Here is a 22224-nt window from a genome sequence, read left to right on the forward strand (position 1 = left end):
TTTGCATTTCAGATTTATTTGTGTGCAATAGTTTATAATTAATAGAATGCAGCTACAATACGAGGGCTGTTGAAAGCTATTTATATTTAAACGAGTCAATCCTACACTAACCATTTGCCCTCATATTTTATATAATTTCCTGTACACACTGCTGTCATAAGTTTTAAATATAACTTAGAAAATGCCTCTTTTGGCTATCTAAAATGATTTCCCATTTGAAAATATATGTTGCACTCATTAAAAATGCCAAGTATGAATCTACATATAAGTCCCACGTAAAATTATGAATTAAACAAAAAAGTATTCGGTTACGCAAATGCAAATTATTTCACAGCTTTTTTCTAAAATAAGATTTACATATGTACACGTACTGATGTATACACCTAGAGAAAAACAATTTTGACGCGATTCACTAATACAAAAATCATTGTAAGGCTTAAAATGAGGCATTCGTTTTTAGATAAGTCGAAGCGTTTGTTCTAGCGCCATATGGTTTCTCTTTACTTTTATTTTTAGTCCAATTATAATTTACAAAAGTCATTAGCAACAACTACACTCACTAGCAAGAAATTATAAGCAGTTCAGAAATTTTTAAGCCCAGCACCCTTCTTTGGACTATCATAGAGCGCCGTTAGTAGAAACTATTGCAGGTATATGTATTAGGTGTTTTTAAGAGCTTCAGAACTCAAACCAGAAATATTGATAGAATGAGTTTTTATTTGTATAACGAAAGTACTCGTATTTGAAAAAAAAAAAAAAAAATTGAAACTTATGACTTATTTACAAATGTATTGATTATTTGTGAGTTCCTATGCGTGCTAAATCTTCGTTGAAAAAGGAATTTTAGGCTAGCATATTTGCAATAAGAAAAATAGAAAAAAATGTAAGGGGAAAGGGAAATAGTACTAGGGCGCGCACACCATTTTAATCAGACGATTTCGTTTCGCAGATATTAGCAAAGGTACCTAAAATACACCTCAATCCTACCCGATGACATGTCAAAGTACAATTTACAGTATTAAAGCGCGTGACAAATTTAGTCGCAGATCAGAAGAGTAGAAACTTACAGAACACATAAAGGTTCACAGTGAAGTTTAATCCAGGTTTCCTAGATTCATGGTACCTACAAGCAGGTGATCTTAATGGCATCTCACAAACAAAAACATATCTTGATCAGTGCAAAACTTCAACAAAATGAAGGTTTGTTAGAGCCGATAAATTCCGTTCGCAGTGACTAGATGGTTTGTTTTTTCCTATAAGATTAATCTAATTTTATCTCTACCAAATTACCCCAGCTGTCACAGCTATTTCAGCATCCAAAATAGCATCATTTTATCTCCAAAAGCGGTTTCAGTTACAGTATTCGATTTAAAAGTAGTAGGTTGTTAACCAAGAATGCCTATTCATCTTTGGTATAGTTGATGGGACAAGATATTTGTTTTTAAGCCGCTATTTGTTTTTAAGCCGCTATTTGTTTTGCAACCACCCACTATAGGTCAGAATTTTCTGGTATTCCAGTTTTTGGTCCAGTTAATTTTCCACCTACCCTGCATATCTGCCCAGAATTCCACTATCCGCCACCCGAGGGTACATCCGGGGAACTCCACACGGTACTAGCCGTCCACCAGACAGCTTTATAACAACCAATTATTAATTAATATCTCCAAAGAAGACCTCTTCAACCGCATGGTTACGAAATAGAATAGGGAGTAAGAATAATTTAAGAATAACTCTCCTATACTCACATTTACATATGTGTCCTAAAACTCTACAACTGCTAAGTTTCAGTACCCGTCAAAGTTACGTCCAGTTCATTCAATCTGGTTTGCCATTTTATCATGTATCTTTTCACGCGTGGAAGTCATTCAAAAATATTATAGAAATTCGTCCCAGTTGAATATAACTAACATCGGCCCTTATGACTTCTGAAATAAGAAAATACACCGCTATCGTCAACTTTCTGGATGTAGAGTGACGTTAACCGGCTTTCATTGGCCAGAGCTGTGGTTGAAGTTGTGAAGGAGAGATTTGACAACTGGGTTATATAAAGCACTGTCAGAGAAACAGGGGCGGTAACTTGAAAGGTTGCGCTATTCCATACATAATGGCTTGGCTTTACATATCAAAGTAAAGTTAGAGTGAAATTAATATTTTACTCCCTTATCATGTCGGTCTCCTTGCCGCGGGGATGAGGCTTAAGTGGCGAGTTAACCCCATCCTATGGAGATTAACCTACCACGAACTAAAAGGGCAGCTTCATATAGGAATTGGGTATCCACTCATCCGCGGAACGGCGGAATTGGTGGCCACCCAAGTACTATGTGGAGAGTACCGTACCGACAACCTGGCAGGAGGGATAAAATGCATTTCTTTTATTTAATGTGGAGGCTAAACATGGATATTTCTGCACGAGGTAACCCACTTTTGGGAAATCCTCCCGTCGAGCAATCGACGGCTCGGGCATCGGATGTGCAGGCCCGAACCCCACAGTCCCCTATGACCGGAACTGACACCCAGGGTTCCGGAGGAAGCGCACTACTAGTGGTGAAACATGGCACATTGGCTATGCCAATGGAGAGCCGAGCGAGTGTGAGCGATACACCGCCGTCGAAACGATCGGAAGCAACTGAACAAGTTGCGGAGGATGTGGAGATGGCGGACAATCTCTCAGTAGACTCAGACGGATCTCTGGTACCGAGTAAGTCATTGACAACGGTTAAACCTGGTGCGAATCAGGTAAGTACCGGTAAAAAGACCGAAGTTATTGGAGATTCGAACGCAGGTGTTGGTCTAACCGCAAGGCAGATCAAACGAAGAAGACAGAAGGCGAGGCAAGCCGAAGCACTAGCTAAGGCAAAGACTCAAGCTCCGTCAACTTCGACACCTGTAACGGAAACGGGAAAGCGTGGCAGAACAGAGGACTCCTCTGTAGCGCTGCGCTCTTCCGGAAACGAAACGAGGTCTGTGCCAACGACCGGGAAGAGGAGAAAGGCAAAGAAGAGGAAAGTCGAGAGACGGAATTCGGAAATGCCTGCATCCTCGACCCAATCCAAGGCAGACAAACCTTTGCCTGACAAGGCAGAGGCTAAGGGACCTCAAATGTCGAATGACACTCTTCCGTCAACGTCTGGCGAAACATTCGCGAGAATGGCAGCAAAGGCAATGACGGTGGAGATACACACCGACAAACAAGATGGTCTACTGTCCAAAGGGCAACAAGACTATCTTGACAGCTATCTTTGGAAAGCTATCGGTGAGTCGAAAGACGCGCCGACGTTCGAGGGGAAAAGCGTGGTGGACGGCATCGTAAAGGTGCACTGTTCCAATGCTTTTTCCCGAGAATGGCTAGAAAAAGCTATAGCAAAGATTCCAGCCTGCGAAAACAGCAAGTTTATTCTTGTTGAGAGTAGCAAAGAAAGGCTGGTACGAGCGAGTGTCTGGATTCCGGGTCCTTCCTGTAATTCAGCAGAACTCCTCAAACGCATCCGTGTTCAGAATAAGGATCTTGACACGACTCTCTGGAGAGTATACTCGTGCACCAGGCAGAAATCCGCTACCACTTCGGAGGCGGGTTCCCACCTGGTACTGGGTATCGATCTTGGGTCCCTCAAGGTGCTTAAGTCGAAGTACGGGTGCCGTCCTCACCTACATCTGGGGCGGATCCAGTTCCGCGTCCAGGATAAGGTGGAGGACAAAGCGTAAATATACTCAGTCTCATGACTGAAGTAATATTTACACAGATTAATCTGCAGCATAGCAAAGTGTCTACGGCTCTCTTGTGCCGTAGGCATGCAAAACTGCAAACAAACCCACACATAATACTTATACAAGAACCATGGGTATGTCACAAGCGTATCTGTGGTCTAAGTGCTATGTCGTGGGGACAAATACTTCATTGTGAAGGGAATGTGAGACCGCGAGCATGTATTATCATGCCGAGGTTGATCGAACACACGATGTTAAAAGAGCTATGCTCTGGAGATATCGTTGCTGCAAAAATAAAGTACTTGAAAAGTGGGAACAGTGTCGAAGCTATCATAGTTTCGGCCTACCTACCCTACGACTCTTTACAGCCACCTCCTTCGAGGGAGCTAAGAGAAGTGGTCAAGTACGCAGAATCCAATAATCTGGGGCTAATAGTGGGCTGTGACGCAAATTCACAGAACATTGTGTGGGGAAGCAGCAAATGCAACCCCAGAGGTCTCAAGTTACTGGATTTTATCCTGTCATCCGATTTGGTCATCCAAAACACTGGTAACAAACCAACTTTTGTGACCAGAAGGAGACAAGAGGTGATTGATTTAACACTTACCAATAGGTCAGTTGGAAATCAAATCAACCGATGGCGAGTTTTGGAAGAGGACTCTCTTTCTGATCATCGTCTTATCGAATTCCGACTGGGAATTGACACAATATCAATACCTTCCGGTAGGAATCCTCGAAATGTGGACTGGGACAGGTATGGTGAGCTTGTAACAGAGCGGTTACCAAACCTGAAAAAACTCAAATCAGCAGAAATGATTGAAGATGCTACTAAGAAATTAGAAGGTACTTTAATCAATTGCTTTGAGGAACTGTGTCCACTCAGGCAAAGCAGACAGGGGAAAGCGGTTCCTTGGTGGAACCCTGAACTGTCGAAGCTTCGTGTACGGTCCAGGAAACTTCTTAATAAGGCCTTGAAGACCAAAACAGAAGAGGACTGGGCCAATCATCGACTTACACAGAGAGAATATAAGAAAAAAGTACGGCAAGCCAAACTTGAATCCTATAGAAATTTCTGCAGTAACGTCGAAGAAATGAGGGAAACAGCGAGACTTTGTAAGGTCCTTCATTTAGACCGCTCAGTAAGGCTGGATTCCATTCGAAAACCTGATGGTTCATACACCATTTCCAAATCGGAAACGTTTAATGCCCTACTCGAAACCCATTTTCCGGGTAGCAGAACTCTCTCTGAAGCTGAGAGTGGCATGAACAATGACGGTGGCAACGGTGGAACCTCTAGGTACAGCTGGTATATTGCTAGTCGGATAGTGACAAGGGAATCGATAAGGTTTTCCTTATCTTCCTTTGAGAACTTTAAGTCCCCTGGACCTGACGGAATATATCCAGTAATGCTTAAAAAAGGAGGAGACAGGCTGATTGAGGCCCTGAAAAGGATCTTCACAGCCTGTCTTGCATTTGGTTATATACCATCCCAATGGCGACGCGTAAGAGTAGTATTTATTCCAAAACCAGGAAAAGATGACTATTCCCTAGCAAAAAGTTTCAGACCAATCAGTTTGACATCGTTCATGTTGAAAAGTCTGGAACGAGTGGTGGAGAAACATATTCGAGTGGGGGTATTGCCGAGAAGTCCACTTAGTAGAAACCAACACGCTTACCAGAGTGGAAAATCATGTGAATCAGCCTTACACGATCTTGTTAGCAAGATTGAAGCTGGGCTGGAAGCTGACGAATACACAATGGGCGTGTTCGTGGACATTGAGGGGGCTTTTGATAATGCCACTTTCGGCTCGATATGTTCTTCTGCCGAACGACATGGAGTTAATCAAGCCATTATAAAATGGATATACTCCATGCTCTCTGAGAGGCTGTTAACCGCTGGTGGGAGCGGCGACGAGCAAATCACAGTCAGGGCCAAGCAAGGATGTCCCCAAGGGGGTGTTCTTTCTCCGCTGCTGTGGTGCTTCGTCGTAGACTCCCTATTAGCGGAGATGCAGGAACTCGGATTTCACGTCCAAGCATATGCGGACGACGTCTGTGCGCTAACATCGGATAAATCCTTAAGGAGGCTTTGCACGAAAGTGCAGAGGATCCTTGACAAAATCGATGATTGGTGCATGAGACAAGGTCTTTCCGTTAATCCGAACAAAACAACCATAGTCTTGTTTACGAGAAAACGGAAATTGGATGGACTCAGTCTTCCAACACTGAAAGGTGTGACACTTGGTCTCTCCAACGAAGTTAAATATCTAGGAGTAATCTTGGATAAGAAGCTGACCTGGGAGACACACGTTTCACTGAAGGTGAATCGTGCATTGAAGATTTTTCAGCAATGCCGTAGAGCCTTTGGCAAAACTTGGGGCCTGAAACCTGCTGTGGTCCTATGGATATACACGGCACTTATCAGACCAATCATCACTTACGCTTCTGTGGTCTGGTGGCGACGGAGCATGGTTAAGTCCACAATCCGGGAACTATACAGGCTGCAAAGAAGTGTATGTTTATGCATCACGGGTGCCATGAGTACAACCTCTGGTGATGCCCTAAATGCTATGCTTAATTTGCTCCCCCTGGATCTTAAGATACAACAGGAAGCAATAAAAGCAATGTGTAGACTCCAAAAATATGGTTTCTGGCACGAAGATGGAACTACGGGACACAGAGAAATCTTTAAGTTGCTGTCGGAGCAGTATCCACTGTTTTTGGCACCTAAAGATGACCTGATACCCACAGTTTCATTCGGAAGGAAATTTGATGTCAGATTTCCATTGCGTGAGCAATGGAGCAATCCAGAATGCATGCAGGGAGGTTTGACGGATATTTTCTTTACCGATGGGTCCAAGACTGAAATAGGGTCTGGAGCCGGATGGTACTTAGACGATAGTTATAAGTATCACTATGCTATGGGGGGAATGGCAACTGTTTTTCAAACAGAAGTTTTTGCCATCCTAAAAGTAGCCGAATGGATAATCGAGAGGAGATGGAGCGGGAAACAGATTGGAGTCTCCAGTGACAGTCAGGCTGCATTGAAGGCCCTGGAGAACGCGAAGCAAACCTCAAAGATTGTTCAAGAATGTAAGAAGAAGCTTAATTCTGTCGCAAGACAAAACAGGCTTGTACTTATATGGGTTCCAGGACACTCCGGTGTTCAAGGAAACGAAATCGCCGACGAATTGGCCAACCGTGGATCAGCGGTGCCCCCACAGGGGCCAGAGCCAATAATCGGAATCAGTCCCGCAGGAATCAAGAATTGGATCAACGATTATGTAGGCAATCTACATAAAGAGCGATGGTCCGGTCTAGAACGCTGCAGAACTGCAAAGTGTTTTGTGACAAGTCCGAACAGAAAACTGTCAAACTTTCTACTAAAACTTAGAAGGAAAGACATTCGGTTGATGGTCGGCATCATTACGGGACACAACCCATGGGGTCAGCATATGACCACCATTGGAATCATCGAGGACCCGGTATGCCTGTCCTGCTTGGAGGAGGCGGATAGCACTGAGCACTTTCTCTGTGAGTGTCCTGCCTTTGCTAGAGCGCGACTACGGGTATTGGGTTCAGATGTCATGGGAATGAGTGATATTCGTTCTCTAAAACTGGAGGATATTTACAGATTCGCCAAAGAATCTGGAAAATTCTCACAGGACTAACTATCTCTATCTCTGTCTCTATTCTTTCCTATCTCTTTCTCTGATACTTTTCTCCCTCCCTCCTTGACTATCTACCCCCTTTCCAGAGCTTTAAATACAATGGGCTTTTTAGCCTGAGTGTTTTAGGAGCCACCAAATCTCCTGGTGCTCCTTGGCTCGACCTTTTCAAATTCAAAAAAAAAAAATATTTTACTCTGTTGTTGTTGTATTTAAAATTCTTTTTCTGTTGTTTCTATCTGGTCACCCTAAACAATAACTAACACACTAAGAAAAATTGATAAGTTTAATTTTATTTCATTTTTGTTTGCTTATCTGTTTTTAATTAAATTTGTGTTTTTTTTAATATTAATATATTTTAGCTATCTTTTGTTTTATCAAATTTGTTTTTTTTTTTCTTTTGTTTTTATTTAATTTTATTTATGCTTGTCTGTTTTTGTTTTTACTTATTTTCTTTGATTTTTTTTATTTTTATTTAATTGTTGGCCGATATTTTTATGAACGTTGACGAGCCCACATTGTTTACTTTATGGTTGAGATCATTGAAAATATGTATATGTATAAATTTATAGCACGCATTTTGAAAATCATAACAACAACGTTAGTCATCTGAGCAATTGCCTCACTGCGCACAGAGACAGCGAATGTTGAAGCCAGCCATACAGCCCGCGGCAAATGAAAGCATATCAATATCTTTACCAGTTTTGGCTATTTTTATTTTTGGTTTTGAACCTTCTTTATTTTGTACTAAAGTATGGCTTATTGCCTGACAAAAACTGCATAAATTTAAGTTTCAAATCTTATACAAAATTTTAGAAAAATCCCCCAAATTTATCGCAATTCCAATTTGTATTATACATAATATCTATCTAGAAAGACTTTGGCTAAAGTAAGTATTTTGATAAAGTAAAAATTAATATATAAATTTTGGGTAAATTTTTTAGAAGGTATGCGACAATTTTTTAAATAGTAATTGATGATTGAAATGCTGTAACTGTTATTTTCTCTAACAGCACAGTGCCAATTTGTGGATGACAGCTAGATGTATAAAAAAATTGAAAAAAAGGTTTGTATTTTTTTTTTTAAATTTGAGTATTTCATTAAAATAAATCGATACAATTGTGCTGGTTTTCGTTAGAATTTGAGCACATTGCGAGGCAAATCATACATATCGCTCAATCCTTAATCATTCAAACGATTTCATTTTCAACTCGACGTATGCACATATATATGTGCCACATACATAAGTACATACATACACTGGTATTTCATTCATATAAATATCCGTTCATTCATTCATAGATTCAATTGGCGCAAACACATTCTTGTATTTCTCTCTCTCCTTTACCCTTTCTCATGCGCTGTGGCACCGTATTCAGTCATACAGCAATCAGCGCGCATCCACAACCATTTAAGTCCGTCCACGTTAGTTCCACTTGCCGCTACCCGTCAACACTATCCAGCATTGCAATGATCTGTGATGCTTGGCATTTGCTTCTTTATTACTTTTTATGTTGCTGAGTTGTTGTTGATATTTTCTTACAGCTTGTGTTGTCTTGTCCATTTTATGCTTTGAGTTGCTTTTCCGTTTTACAGCCTTTTTCATTGATGCTTTTTTATGATATTTATTTTATATTGTTGTCGCAATTGTCATTTGTTAAACGAGAAAATGATTTTGTAGTTTTTTTTTCTTCCTCTTAAACCGGAACCAAATCTTAGCGGCTCTTAAACACCAACGCTTCTTCCGTTCTTTCAAAAGTTATCTGTGTTTTATTTATTAATTTCGTTTTAGCTTGTTTTGTGGGTTTTGCTTAATTTATACGGTTGTTATTGTAGGGTTTTTGGTCATTACTTTGCTTGTTAGTTTGCTGCAACGGAAATGGTTTGTCTTGTCTAAGAGTGTCAATCGATTATGGGCGAGTAGTTGGTATAGACAGGTGCGGTCCAAATACGCGCATCTTCATGAAAATATAACAAAATGAACGAAGCTAAACTTCTTTTTATATTTTATGGTTTTACTAGAAATAAGAAAATGCCCTTTCTTTATGGAATAGGAGTTTATGCGCGGCTATGTTTAAATTAGCACATCGTATGACCTCTATTAAGCAAAACTTCCAGCTCTATGTACATCTTTGTTAGCGCGGGCGGTGAATTCTAACTGGATTATGCGCATGATAGAGATCCTCGTTCATTCCACCAGATTTTGTTTTGTTTTGAAAAAATTTGCCTCTTGATGCGATCACTAAGTGCCCATTAAAATGTCGCTCTCTTTATATGCATTATTTTCTCCGGGGGCTTATTTTTGTGTGGGCTTCCCAATCTCCAGACGCGGGTTGTTTCCTCATTATGAAATTTTTGAAATTATAACATTTCTGGATTTCAATATTTTATCTCAACTTACGGATACTTATATAGCTTTTAGAGGACCTCTTAAACTGGTTGAAAGAAGAGTGGATAAAATGTTTAAGAAATGAGGCTGTATTTGTAAGGCTTTTTTGATTTTGTAGTACCTCAACTGGTTGCAAGTTACGAAACTCATAATCATTTATCGTTGATGTTATGAAAACTTAAAACTAACAGTTTAAAAAATAATAACTGTAAATTTTCTTACAAGGTGCAACTCCTTTTTTATACAGGCTGGAAGATTATAATTTTTGGTGTGATACGTTAATCATACTTGACACTTGTGAACTAGACGGCTGCAGTACACAAACAGACAAGCAATAGAGCACGTAAAAGTCCGTCACTCAAAATATTTTTGTATTTTTCATTTAAAAAATAGATAAGTTATTCAAAAACAAAATTGAAAGATTAATTCTGCGCCATCTTATATGTATATGCATAGTTAAAACTAAAATTCAACAATGTGGATAATCAGACACATTAATAAATAGGAAGAATGTAGTTGAAATAAGAGTGAGAGAGGAATGGTAACACTTTAATCAGAACCACATTTATTATACGGAATTCAAGTTATCGTGTATTACCCCTATTGAGTTACTCCTACCCATCACAACCTTGATAGATTCAGGAATTGAACTTCAGAGCTTCACAGCATTAATGCTGAATCTGAATGAAGGCAAGCAGGAATATTTGGGGACAATTTTTGATGAATATTAGGACAAACATTTTTATACTAAGTTTCAAGGGTTAACATTTCCGCCGTTATACGTCTGTTTTGTGTGCGTTTTTCTCTGTTCCATTTCAAAAAATATCCACGGTATGTAGAAAAAAAATTAGCTTCCTCGTAGAATCCCTTTTAATAAATGTTATGACAGAATTTCGAATTTTTATACCAATCGAAAAGTGGTTTGATCGTCCCTACATCAATTTATATGTAAACTTTAAAAATGCTGAATGGCAGATGCTATTCCTTGGCCTCCTTTACCATAAAATGTTGTTAGAACTACAATATTTTGTTGTAGTTTATTGTAATGTAATTCTGGTATGTGGAAACTAGTAAAATTTATTGTACTTTAAGTCAGTCAGTCATCACTGAGCCCTGTAAACCAAGTATATAAAAAAACAACAACACAAAAAGATGAATGGCAAAAATTTTAAAATTATGTCGTTCAACTCGCTCCTCAAGGTACGGTGAATCTAAGCCAGAATAATTTTCACAATGTCAATTACTTGAAAATGCGAATTGGCAGATCGTAAGTTTGTCATTGCCTGTCGAAGGCGACCGCGAGCTAGTAAAAGTCTTTCCTCTCATTTGGTCTTTTATGCCTGGGGTTTTGAACCGGGTCACTACCGAATAATAGTCACGTACAAACTCATTCGGCTACGTCAACCACTTCACATATAATTATATTCATTATTACTACCGAAACAAAAGTTTTATATCAGTGCTGCCAATACAAATGATCTGGATCGTTCTTGGGGGCAATTTATCTTAATACTGGGTTAGATATCCAAAAAAAAAAACAACGTCAATTGCTTTGTTTAGAAAGTTCTGAGCGGGAAAGTGATGAAAATAACCAATGAATTGTTATATTACGGCGAAGGGTTAAGAGTGGTTACCCTTTCTTTGCTTAACCCGCTTTCACATTACAAATTAAAATAACTACCCAGGTAAATGCATCAAAAGGTTTCAGCTCAATAAAACTGAATTTGAGTATGCACTTTGGAACATAAAAGTCCATTGCAATTTAAATGATATTTATTAACATTGTTTTTTGCGTTCGTTAATTTGTGTATGCGAATGGCGGTTTGCAATCGAATGGCATTTACGTCACGAGTGTTGTTATAACGAAACCATTTTTACATGACAAATAACCCGTTAACAGATCACTTAATTCGGCCACAGATTTCGTTTAAAAGAAAGACAGTGAACATAGGTTACAAAGTAATTGAAAAAAAAAAAATCAACACATGTCTGCTGACATCACAAAATCGAAGAATAATTTCAACTCACTCAATCTTAATAACTTCCGGAACGCACTTCCGTTCCACGCACGACCACAATCACTTTTGTATGTATGCATATATAAGAGCATTCACATACATGCATACATATATATGTACACTGGTACGCATCTGGAAGATATTTATTGAATTTAGTTTACATGGTAGTTAGTTAACCAGCGATTGTAATCTGGCATTGTGCTGACCAACATTTTCTAGATACGAATTTGTGATTCAACTATGCATACATACATAAGTAAATACTATACTTGTGTGTATGTGCATGTGCTGTGTTTTCGCTGCAATACTACCAGTTCACTTTTCAACTCAACCAATTCTTATTCTATCTTTTCTCCATGCTACTAAGTGGTATTTATGACAGGGCGCGGCTCTATGAAATGTCAATTGTCCGGCCATGCATCAGCAAAATGCAAGTTCATACTAGCCAAAAAAAAATCCTAGTCCAAGAAGTTTCGAAAAAACGGCCATTCAATTCGATTCTAATGTTCTGAAATATTTGCTGAAACGTGAAGCCTTCTCAACGATTTTGCTAACTTTATTGAGCTCCGATTTTTGCTAATTTGATTGAGCTATTTGTGGTGTTTACATCCTTTTTTGGGTGTTTGGCCGAGCTCCACCTCATTCATAGCGTACGCTTTGAGGTTGTTCCACAAATGGAGGGACCTACACTTTTAAGTCGACTCCGAACAGCAAATATTTTTTGAGGTGTAGAAATGCACTCGGAGAGAAATAACTTTTTCTTTATTTTAGTGTTTCACCGAGGTACGAACGTATTATATATTCTCCCTGAACTCCATTCGTCTACGGCAGCCGTCCCAACCAATAAAGAAATAAAATTTAATGCTAAAAAATTTAATGCACATATTGATTTCTGCCTTTATTTGACAGACTTGAATAGAGTATTGTTCAAGTATTCCGAACTTGCTTAAATATCAGATAAAATCATGATGATTCATGCATTGGCGCGTCAAAAAAAATGTCTTAAATTTTCATATTTAAGAAATCAATTAATAACCAGACTATTTGATTATTTTGGTACTGGTATTTACTAGTCAATGACGAACTAGGACGATAATAGCTTATACTACAACAAAAACCACACAATTCAATGTTTTAAACTTTGTGAAACTCTGAGTATGCAGTTTTCTAGCCAATCCAATTCTGGTGTCAAAATGAGCCAATTTTAAATGGTTTAAGATTCGCGTTGATTTTTTACAATTTTTTTGCTGGCGATCTTGTGGAAATTTTTTTTTGTAGTCATACGATTTGAGAGCCAGTTTAAGTTTGTAATTTATTATATATATATATAATTGGCGCGTACACTCTTTTTGGGTGTTTGACCGATCTCCTATTCCTATTTGTGGTGTGAGTCTTGATGTTGTTCCACAAATGGAGGGACCTACAGTTTTAAGCCGACTCCGAACGACAGATATTTTTATGAGGAGCAATTATTTGTAATTTATTATACTATGTATTATAAAAAACAATTCATTTACTTGAAGTGTTACACCTGACTACCCACATATGTTTTCGTCCATCTCTTATGTAATGATGATGATCTCACATTTCAGGCTTTTCACATTTGTGTTGGCAATGCAATTGAGAGATCTAGTCTAAATCTAAGCTAGCGTTTAGTTTTTTGAACTAAATAAGAAAAAGTATAATTGGTTATCTAAATACAAGGTGGCGCCAAATTAATCATCCAAATGTGTTTGAATAACTTTTTTATTGATTAAAGAAGAAAATGATTTTGCGTTATGGATATTTTTATTTAGATTTTCAAGCGCTTCATGGATTGTCTGTTTGTACACAACAGCTGTCTAGTTCACAAGTGTCAAATATAATTGACGTACGACGCCATTCGCAAAAATTATAAATCTTTGGATAGGATGATTAACTTTGCGCCACCGTGTATGTGTTAAACTCGCGTCATTACGGCCTCACATGCACAATTTAAACCTCCTCTTTCGGATGATATCGTATAGTAACGAAGTTATCTTAGTCCTTAGTCCCTGGCCATAATCGTTGATAGTAACTATTAGTCTCTTTTCTCTCTCATTCAGCAAAATGCTGTACTTCAATTTTATCCTGGACCATAAATGTTTCATCCTGCACACATTCCTCACCACTCTCTCCATTACTCTTCTATGACTCAAATGCATTAAATCTGTTGCGAGCAGTGCAGTTACTACGATTTAAGTAAAAACACCTGTTGCTGTCATAGCATTTCTTAACAAAAGCTATCAATAACAATCGCTGACCTGCTGCTGAATATGAACCTTTATATTTATACGTACATATGTATGCGTGTGTAACAATATACAAATTTCCAACAACAGACATAATGCATCACTATAAAAATCTTACAATTGCAGTGTATCTGAATGCACATACATTTTGTAGATGCATATGCACTTGGGTATGTGTATGTGTGTGTGAGTGCCCGCAAAACAAATGTTGCAGAGCAGAACAGCAACAAACAAACTGATGTATAACACAACAGGAACTGTCAGAACAGCTGTGTACCAGGCAACAAACAGAATGAGGCAAATACAAAAACATAATAATAAGAATAAAAAAATAAAACAATATCGAAAACAAATAAATGCTCGTATACTCGTAGTCAAAGAAAATCGAAAACGAATGGGATTTGTATATATGTATGTACGCATGTAGATGGAGGAGTAGAAGTTATAGGAATGCACTTCCACCAACAGCGATGATAATCTCACAAAATACTTGTACAAAATATAATATTTCTGCTTTCTTTTAAAATAATTAAAAAAATGTTTTAATGCGGAATAAGATTTTTTGTTAAAAAAATGAAAACTTTCCCACGCTTCTTCGCCAACTGGCATAAGAGAATTGATAGCAGATGATTTACTGCGCATGCCTGGCGCACTTTGCTGCTGCGCCCACATGCCATAATTAATATCTTGAGTGCACATTCACGGGTTGGTGCGTGATTACTATTCGGAATTCACAGAGAGGACATAGGTTCGAATCTCGGTGAAACACCAAAATTAAGAAAAACATTTTTCTAATAGCGGTCGTCCCTCGGCAAGCATTGGCAATCCTCCGAGTGTATTTCTGCCATTCAAAAGCCCCTCACAAAAAATATCTGCCGTTCGGAGTCGGCTTGAAACTGTAGGCTCCTCCATTTGTAGAACAACATCAAAACGCACGCCACATATAGGAGGAGGAGCTCGGCCAAATACCCAAAAAGGGTGTGCGTGCCACTTATATATGTATACATATATGTTTACACATTCGAGCACATACATATTTACAGAAATGTACAAATGTTCATGGGTACTTTACAATTCGAATACACGGCTGTTAGAAAACACCTGATTCGTGAGGAGAAATAATTGAAGTGAGATTTTTGGGTAATTTTTCTTTACAAGAACGGAATAAAAAAATCGAGTCAAACTGAATTAAGCTGTGTTGGAATTTATTCCGCCATATATTCAAGTATTTACATGAGGTTGGCCGAAAAACAATTTTTTCTTACCCCTCTTTGTGCTACCCACTAAATTTGTTCTATGGTATAAAAACTCCGACACCTATTTTTTGTTATTTTATATTTACCCATGCCGAATAATGCTAGTGTTTTTCAGTGTAAAATGCTAAGTGAACGAGACAACGGGGGAGAAATTAACATTTTTTCCTATATTCAAGCCGCGATCAAGGCTCTGGCGACGCAATGGTGCAGATCCATACTGGTCAACTTCTGTAAAGAGGAGTTCAGACCTCTTGGGTGTGCAGCTAGCATATCTCTGATCTGGATTCCAGAACATAGGAACATAGAGGGAAATGAAATTGCTGGTAAGCTTGCCAGGAAAGGGTCGGATGAATTCGTCTCACAGGGAAATTGCATAACTTAGTTCTGAGGGAAGCATAGAACATTTCGATTTTTTCATGTACTTCTTCGCAACCCTTTGACCCCAATACAATGGACTGATGATTCAGAAAGTCCTGGGAACTCCAGTCATTCGACGATCGGCACACACCAAACAAATCTAGGTTTACCATTTAATCCCCATTACAAAAGCTGTAGGGACCTTTCAGAGAAGAAGACTCTTGAACACTTTCTCTGTAAATGTCCGAGTAGCTAGACGATTAAGTTCACAGGGTGCCTTTTTTTCGGCAGACTGGAGTAGTGCGCCAACCTAAATTCCATCAACCTTCATCCGTTAGATCAACAGCTCTTGTTGGTTATAGATATCTGCCCGTTCGAGGTCTCATAATGGTATCAGTACGGCGCGTTTATTACCAGAGCGCCAGAGTGACACTTGAACGATTCACCCTACCTACATACCCATACCGGCAACGCTTTGAAAATCACCATTTAATTTTTATGAGAAAAATGCAGTTTGGTAAATTTGGTATACAATTCTGACAGGTCAATACTATTAAATTTCTCCTCTAATTACTCTTTACTTAATGCTACTCATAAGAAAAATAGTTACATTATGTACATACGTACATGTTATGAGATCCGCTTATGCCCCAAGATAAATATGGTTTGAAGTTTTCTTCAAATCTTCAATATTTTTTTCCTGTTAAGGGGTCCTGGTGGAAAGGTCTTAAAAGTCAGATAACATTGTAAAGGGTTTTCTAGGAAGAGGTGTTATTTTGATATTCAAAGAAAAATGCTATTTTTTAATATAAATGATCCGCTGTTTATTTCATTATAAAGAGGAAGGTATGCCGTTAATAGTGGAAAATAACATCAGGCAAATGGCCACCACAACCACGCTTACCGGACAATATCCTTTTCATGAAATTTTCCATAACCGAATAGTAAAGTGGCTGTCCTATGTCCTCGATGGTCTCACGCATTCTTGAATCGACCTTGGGCTGTTGGTGTAGACCATCTCTTTCACGTGGCTGCAAAGAAAAAAGTCACAAGGTGTTCAATCACAAGATCTCGGTGGCCAATTGTGATCACCTCTTCGAGAGATAACACAGTCCGCAAACTTTTCCCACAAAAGATCAATGGTTTCGTTGCTTAGCGCCGTCTTGTTAAAAATAAACGTTGTCCAGATCAATACCATTAAATTCCAGCCATAAAAAATCATTAATCATCTCTCAATAGCGCAATGCATTCACCAATAACACCTGTTGAGCTCATTCGATAACCACACAGGCCCACTGGGACGCACAAAAAATGTGTCTCCAGACTTATCCTCACATATACATATGTGAATAACGAGGATAAGTAGTAGAACGATCAAAGCTAGAATTGTTATATATATAAACTTGTATATAATGGTGCTTACATCTTTTTGGGTGTTTGGCGGAGCTCTTTTTCTTACAGTTTTAAACCGACTCCGAACGGCAATTTCCGAATCACGATAGTCACGCACCTATGCAAATGTCCTATTTAAAGGGACAAAGGGACTTTTCCTAAAAAAGTGTCAAAGTAATCCATAAAAAGGGATCACCACAATTTATCCTCGTGAACCTCTGCTATAGAACACTGCAGTTTGTATAAAAAAATGTAATTATAACACATTTTACATAAGGTATAAACATTTTAATGAACAAAATTTGGAAACTATGGTCTGTTATAAAGAAAGGCCTGCCAGACTATAACTTTGCTTACAATACAAAAATTGTTTGCTCATTTCAGGCTTATATGAATAGTCGTTTTTCTGTTCCAATCAAACAATCTCAATTTGTTGCAGTTTGTTTATATGATACGTTGTACAAAAAAAAATAAATTTCAAACTTTCTGTTTATATCGACGTAAAAATGCCAATGAAAAAAAATTCACTTCCGGCACAGTACATTCCATTCAAATTCCGTATTTCCTCATCAATTAGCATTTCTTTTCTTACACCAACAACAATAGAAATAACTAACAAAAATGAAGATAAAATAAAAATAAAATAAAAACTCAATTACAGCAGCGTTTTCCATATGTAAATAAAAGTTCAGTATGGGTGGAAAGAGCAGCGTGTGTGTAAACAAGCGAAGTTGAAAAAAGTGGAGCAGAACTAAGAAGTTGAAGACGTACTAAATACAGACTGAGCGCTTTTGTGCACACATATACACACACACACATGCGCACCTACGCGAGCCGACCAATAACAAAAAGGCGTCATAGAAGGCGCGTGATAGGTCATTAAAAGAGCGCATACAAAAGCATTCATAGTATTATATATATATATATACATATTTACATTTGTAAATAATTATCTTTAAGTTTGTATGCTTATGCCTCTATGCTTCTTGCATGTTTGTAAGTTTACGTTGTAAGGAAACAATCCACTCGTAAATACACACATCAACTCAACAAAATATACGAATATGCCAACAAGAGCAGTCGCAGACACAGCATTAAACTGCAGCATCAGCAGCGCAGTGGCAGCGGCATCAAATCTTTCTCCATATCATTGCCATACGGCTCGTAAAAACTACCTCTTAATGAATGAGTGAATGCATGAATGAAAGATGGGAACAATAAAGAAGCTCTAATGTGCGGCCTAGTCACTTCACACCACGCACATTCCAGTGAAATTCCGAAGTTGAAGCAACCCAAAGTGGCTGAAGCACAACAAAAAAAAGGAAAAACAAAAAATTTGAAGGGTGTGGAGCTTAGAGCTCGTAAATATTTACTTAGCAAAAAATAATAAAAAAATTTATATTTTAAAACAGCTGCAATGGTAGCTACAACGAAATAATTATACTAATTATGCAGCCTAGAATCTACATACATATGCAGCAGGATAGCCGGTTATGTTGGAATGGGACCAAAAAATACATTGTTTCTTAGCTGTTTGCCGAATTTCCTTTGACGCATTCACGTTTTGGTTGAAGTTCTTAGTTTTCCATTGAAGATGTATGCATATGGGAATATTTTGAAAAGCTCTAACAAGTTTCAAAAAATTCAATAATTTACACATAGAATTGGCTTAAACTGTTAAATTTTGGTAACATTTGAGATTTGCTGTATTTTTACGTAAAAGGGGTCGTGAGCAAGTTTCGGGTGTTTGTTTTGCTATTTAAGTATTTGGTATACACAACAATTTGAAACAAAGGAGATAAAATACAAGGTGGTACAAAATTAATAACCCTTTCGGAATATTTATAATTTTTGCAAATGAGATCGTACGTCAAACATATTTGACACTTGTGAACTATACAGCTGCCATATATAATATAAACAGTCAAGGAGAATGGAGCGCATAAAGGGCAAAGTAAAGATTTCCATCACTTAAAATCTTTGGTTTTATATAATAAAACAGTTATTCAAAAAGTGGGAAATAATGTGTTTCTACGATATGTCATTCGTTCTCTCATTCGTAATTTACTTAGAATTTACGCTTCGATTTGCGTATATAATCCGCCACACAAAATTTTGAAAGTGAGTTAGATAATTTGCAAGTAATTCAGTCTAAATTAACAAACAAGTCGTGGTATCTCCTAATTTTTATCGGTGAGCTGTGGAAATTAGCTGTTAACCGAAAACGTAAGAGTAAATCAAACAAAATCAACAAATGTTGAGTGATGATCACAGAAAAATAGCAGAAGCATATTTTGAAAAAAATAAAAAAATAAATATTATGTCGAGAAGGTGGCTAAACACGTAAAGAATTATGGAGAAAGGCAAATTGTTTTCTAGTTTTTGTAAATTATTTACTATTTCTATAGTATATGGTTGTTTTTTCCGGCAGCCAATAACTCATTTATCTTCTCGTCTCATATTTCTATTAGAACGCTTTCGCCGAACAGTTGCTGGCACTTTTTCTTATAGTTGGGAAATGGCAGCCATAATACAATCTTCGCTATAAAATAAAGTTTGAACTTAGTTGTGAACTACGTCTTTTCTTGATCATCAATATATTAATCTTTTTTTATTGCAATATGTTTTAAATTTAAACATTAATCAATGTATATAACTTAGGCTAATGGTACGGTCTTCAAGAGCGCGAAATATAGTGGGTGAAGTTCAAGTTGACCTAAAGAATTTTCTCACCACATGCTCTTGATAGAAATAACTTACTGAACATGAAGTGAGAGCCCTAACATTTTGAGGCTGGTTTCATAATTTTTTTTATTTTGCTATTATTTATTATTGTAATTCAATTTTTAAAAATTTTTTTTTTTAATACTTTTTATTTTTTATTTTATATTTTTGTTTGTTTTATTTGTTTCATATGGTTTGAAGAGTTTTACCCTGGATTATGCCCATTATATGCAAAGCATAATAATAATAAAAGAAAAATAACAGGAGCAAAGAGAAGAGCTGTCAAAGTGCATTGCGAATGCGTCGTGGAAACAGGATAATACGTGAATTACTTAGAGAGCAAATTACGTGCCGGGAAAACATAGCATAAAGTTTAATTATGTAACTCGATTCTAATAGCGAGTTTACAAACTTTGATATTTGCCATTCAAATGTGGTAGCTATCTGTAGTTTAGAAAATGCTGTATTTAAGGCTCTGTGGAAAAAGGCTTTAAGCAAGAATAAAGAAGAGCATCGCTACCTCCGGTTGCGCTACAAACCAAACATCTATCATTACAACCGTAGTAATGCATTACTACGAACCGAGAAGAGCACTTTTAGTGTTTTGATCGAGCTAATGGCCCTCCGCAACCCCTTTTTCAAGAATATCTTAATGCATCGGCAGATAAGCATATCGGAAGAGGGTTTAAAGTTAATAAAAAGGTTTTAAAGTTGATAAAAGGTTTCCAGGGCTTTTTTGAATATTTATGGCATCCCGGAAATCTGACCAATGATAGATTTGAAAAGTCTGAAGCCACTCTTACAAAATTGAATTCTTTAACAAAAAGAAAAAAATAAACAAAAATAAATTGTCACATGAAAATATATCTATTTCTTTCAACGAGCGATAAGCTGTTGCCATACTAAGATCCTAAAGTTCGTTTATAAAGTCAATTCAGGTGGCGAGCATCTAATAAAAATTTAAAGATAAAATTACTTATTGTGCCCGAACATGAAGTACTTACACCAAACAATCAGTTAATTAGGACAGGAATTTTTTTAATGAAAATTTCAGCGAAAACTTTTTTTCAAGGAAGTTGTAAAATTACCTTTAAGTGAATAACTTTTATCAACCGCCTTTATTGAGTCTCAAGAAAAGTAGCCTTATATGTAAGACAAAATCAGGACACCACAAATTAGAAGGAAATATATGTATACAGGGTGTACCATATAACGTTTTAAATTTGTGATAGTTTCAAGTAAGAAACGAATGATTTTAAGAGTGAAAAAGACGCAATGCCAGAAATACACCATTTTCATGTGGCGCCATCTATATCTGAAATTGTATGCCCAGAAAGGGCATTCCTTTCCGATTTGCAGTAAAAGTTGCATGGCGTTGTGCGACTTAAAGAAGAGTTATTACATTTAAAGTGAAAGCATGAGTGTGTCATCGGTCATCAGTTTTCGTAAATTTTTTTCATTTATTTTTTTTAACTGTTCTAGTAAACGAATAACGAGAGCGAGGCTTATCATTAGCATCGAAATTTTCAGAACTCAAACTAGCGAACCATTACGAGCGTACGAACGCATTATGGCAATAAACTTCAGCCAAAAGTAAATTTCGGTTTTTTAACAGCTAAAATATTAAATAAACAAAAAATTATAAAAAAAATATGTACTCATCTTCAATTCAAATAAATATAAAATATTATTGTAAAAATTATTAAAAAATATCTACTCATCTTCAAATCAAATAATTCTTCACTAAATAATGCGATTATCCAATTTTTTGTTAAATTTATTTAAATTAATAAAAATTAAGTTTTTTTAAATTTAAATCTACTAAATAACACTTTTCTTTAGTGTTGGCAGAAGTTGCCAGAAGAAGAAGTCTTAATTCTCTACAGTGCAATGTACCTTACAGACTAGAAAAAGTAGGAGATAAAGAAATTAACAATGCCATTTAAAATTAAACTAACCAATTAAATTAAGAGTCTTAAGAAAAACCGATGTAGGCAAAGAAAAGTCTAGCTCATATAAAACATATTTGATACATATTTAAAAATATTTAACGCCGATATTCGACCTTATACCCATTAGTAGCAATTTACTCAACATTTTTTGGTATCCAATACCAAACATACCCAATAGAAGCATACTTGCCCTTAACAAGTATCAGCAGCTTCCGCAAGTTGCTGTACTGATAAAAATGTTTCGCTGGTAGAAAACAAAAAAAAACCTTTCTTAAAGCCGGAAGCTAAGCTCGCTTTGTTAATATTTACGCTATAAAAAAGCGCAGCGTATTAGCAACAATGCGAGTGTGTGAATGCAAAAGAAGCGAAACGTGCCACCACAAAAGATTTTCAACTCAACTTTTAACTTTTACCCAGCCAAGCATAGAAACGTGTGAAAAAAATTACTTTACGTAAAGGGGCGGCTGTGGCATAATTGCATAACTGCGTGTGT

At 37.2% G+C, this 22224-nt stretch overlaps 2 protein-coding genes across 2 annotated transcripts in view; one reads left to right on the top strand and one right to left on the bottom strand.

The window, feature by feature from the left end:
• Window positions 1-22224, top strand: part of LOC129240348 (elongation factor-like GTPase 1) — a 120954-nt gene that overhangs the window by 19177 nt on the left and 79553 nt on the right. The window lies entirely within an intron of this gene.
• Window positions 1-22224, bottom strand: part of LOC129240347 (protein giant-lens) — a 55457-nt gene that overhangs the window by 4489 nt on the left and 28744 nt on the right. The window lies entirely within an intron of this gene.

This window comes from Anastrepha obliqua, chromosome 3 (assembly GCF_027943255.1).
Source record: "Anastrepha obliqua isolate idAnaObli1 chromosome 3, idAnaObli1_1.0, whole genome shotgun sequence".
Lineage (NCBI taxonomy): Eukaryota > Metazoa > Arthropoda > Insecta > Diptera > Tephritidae > Anastrepha > Anastrepha obliqua.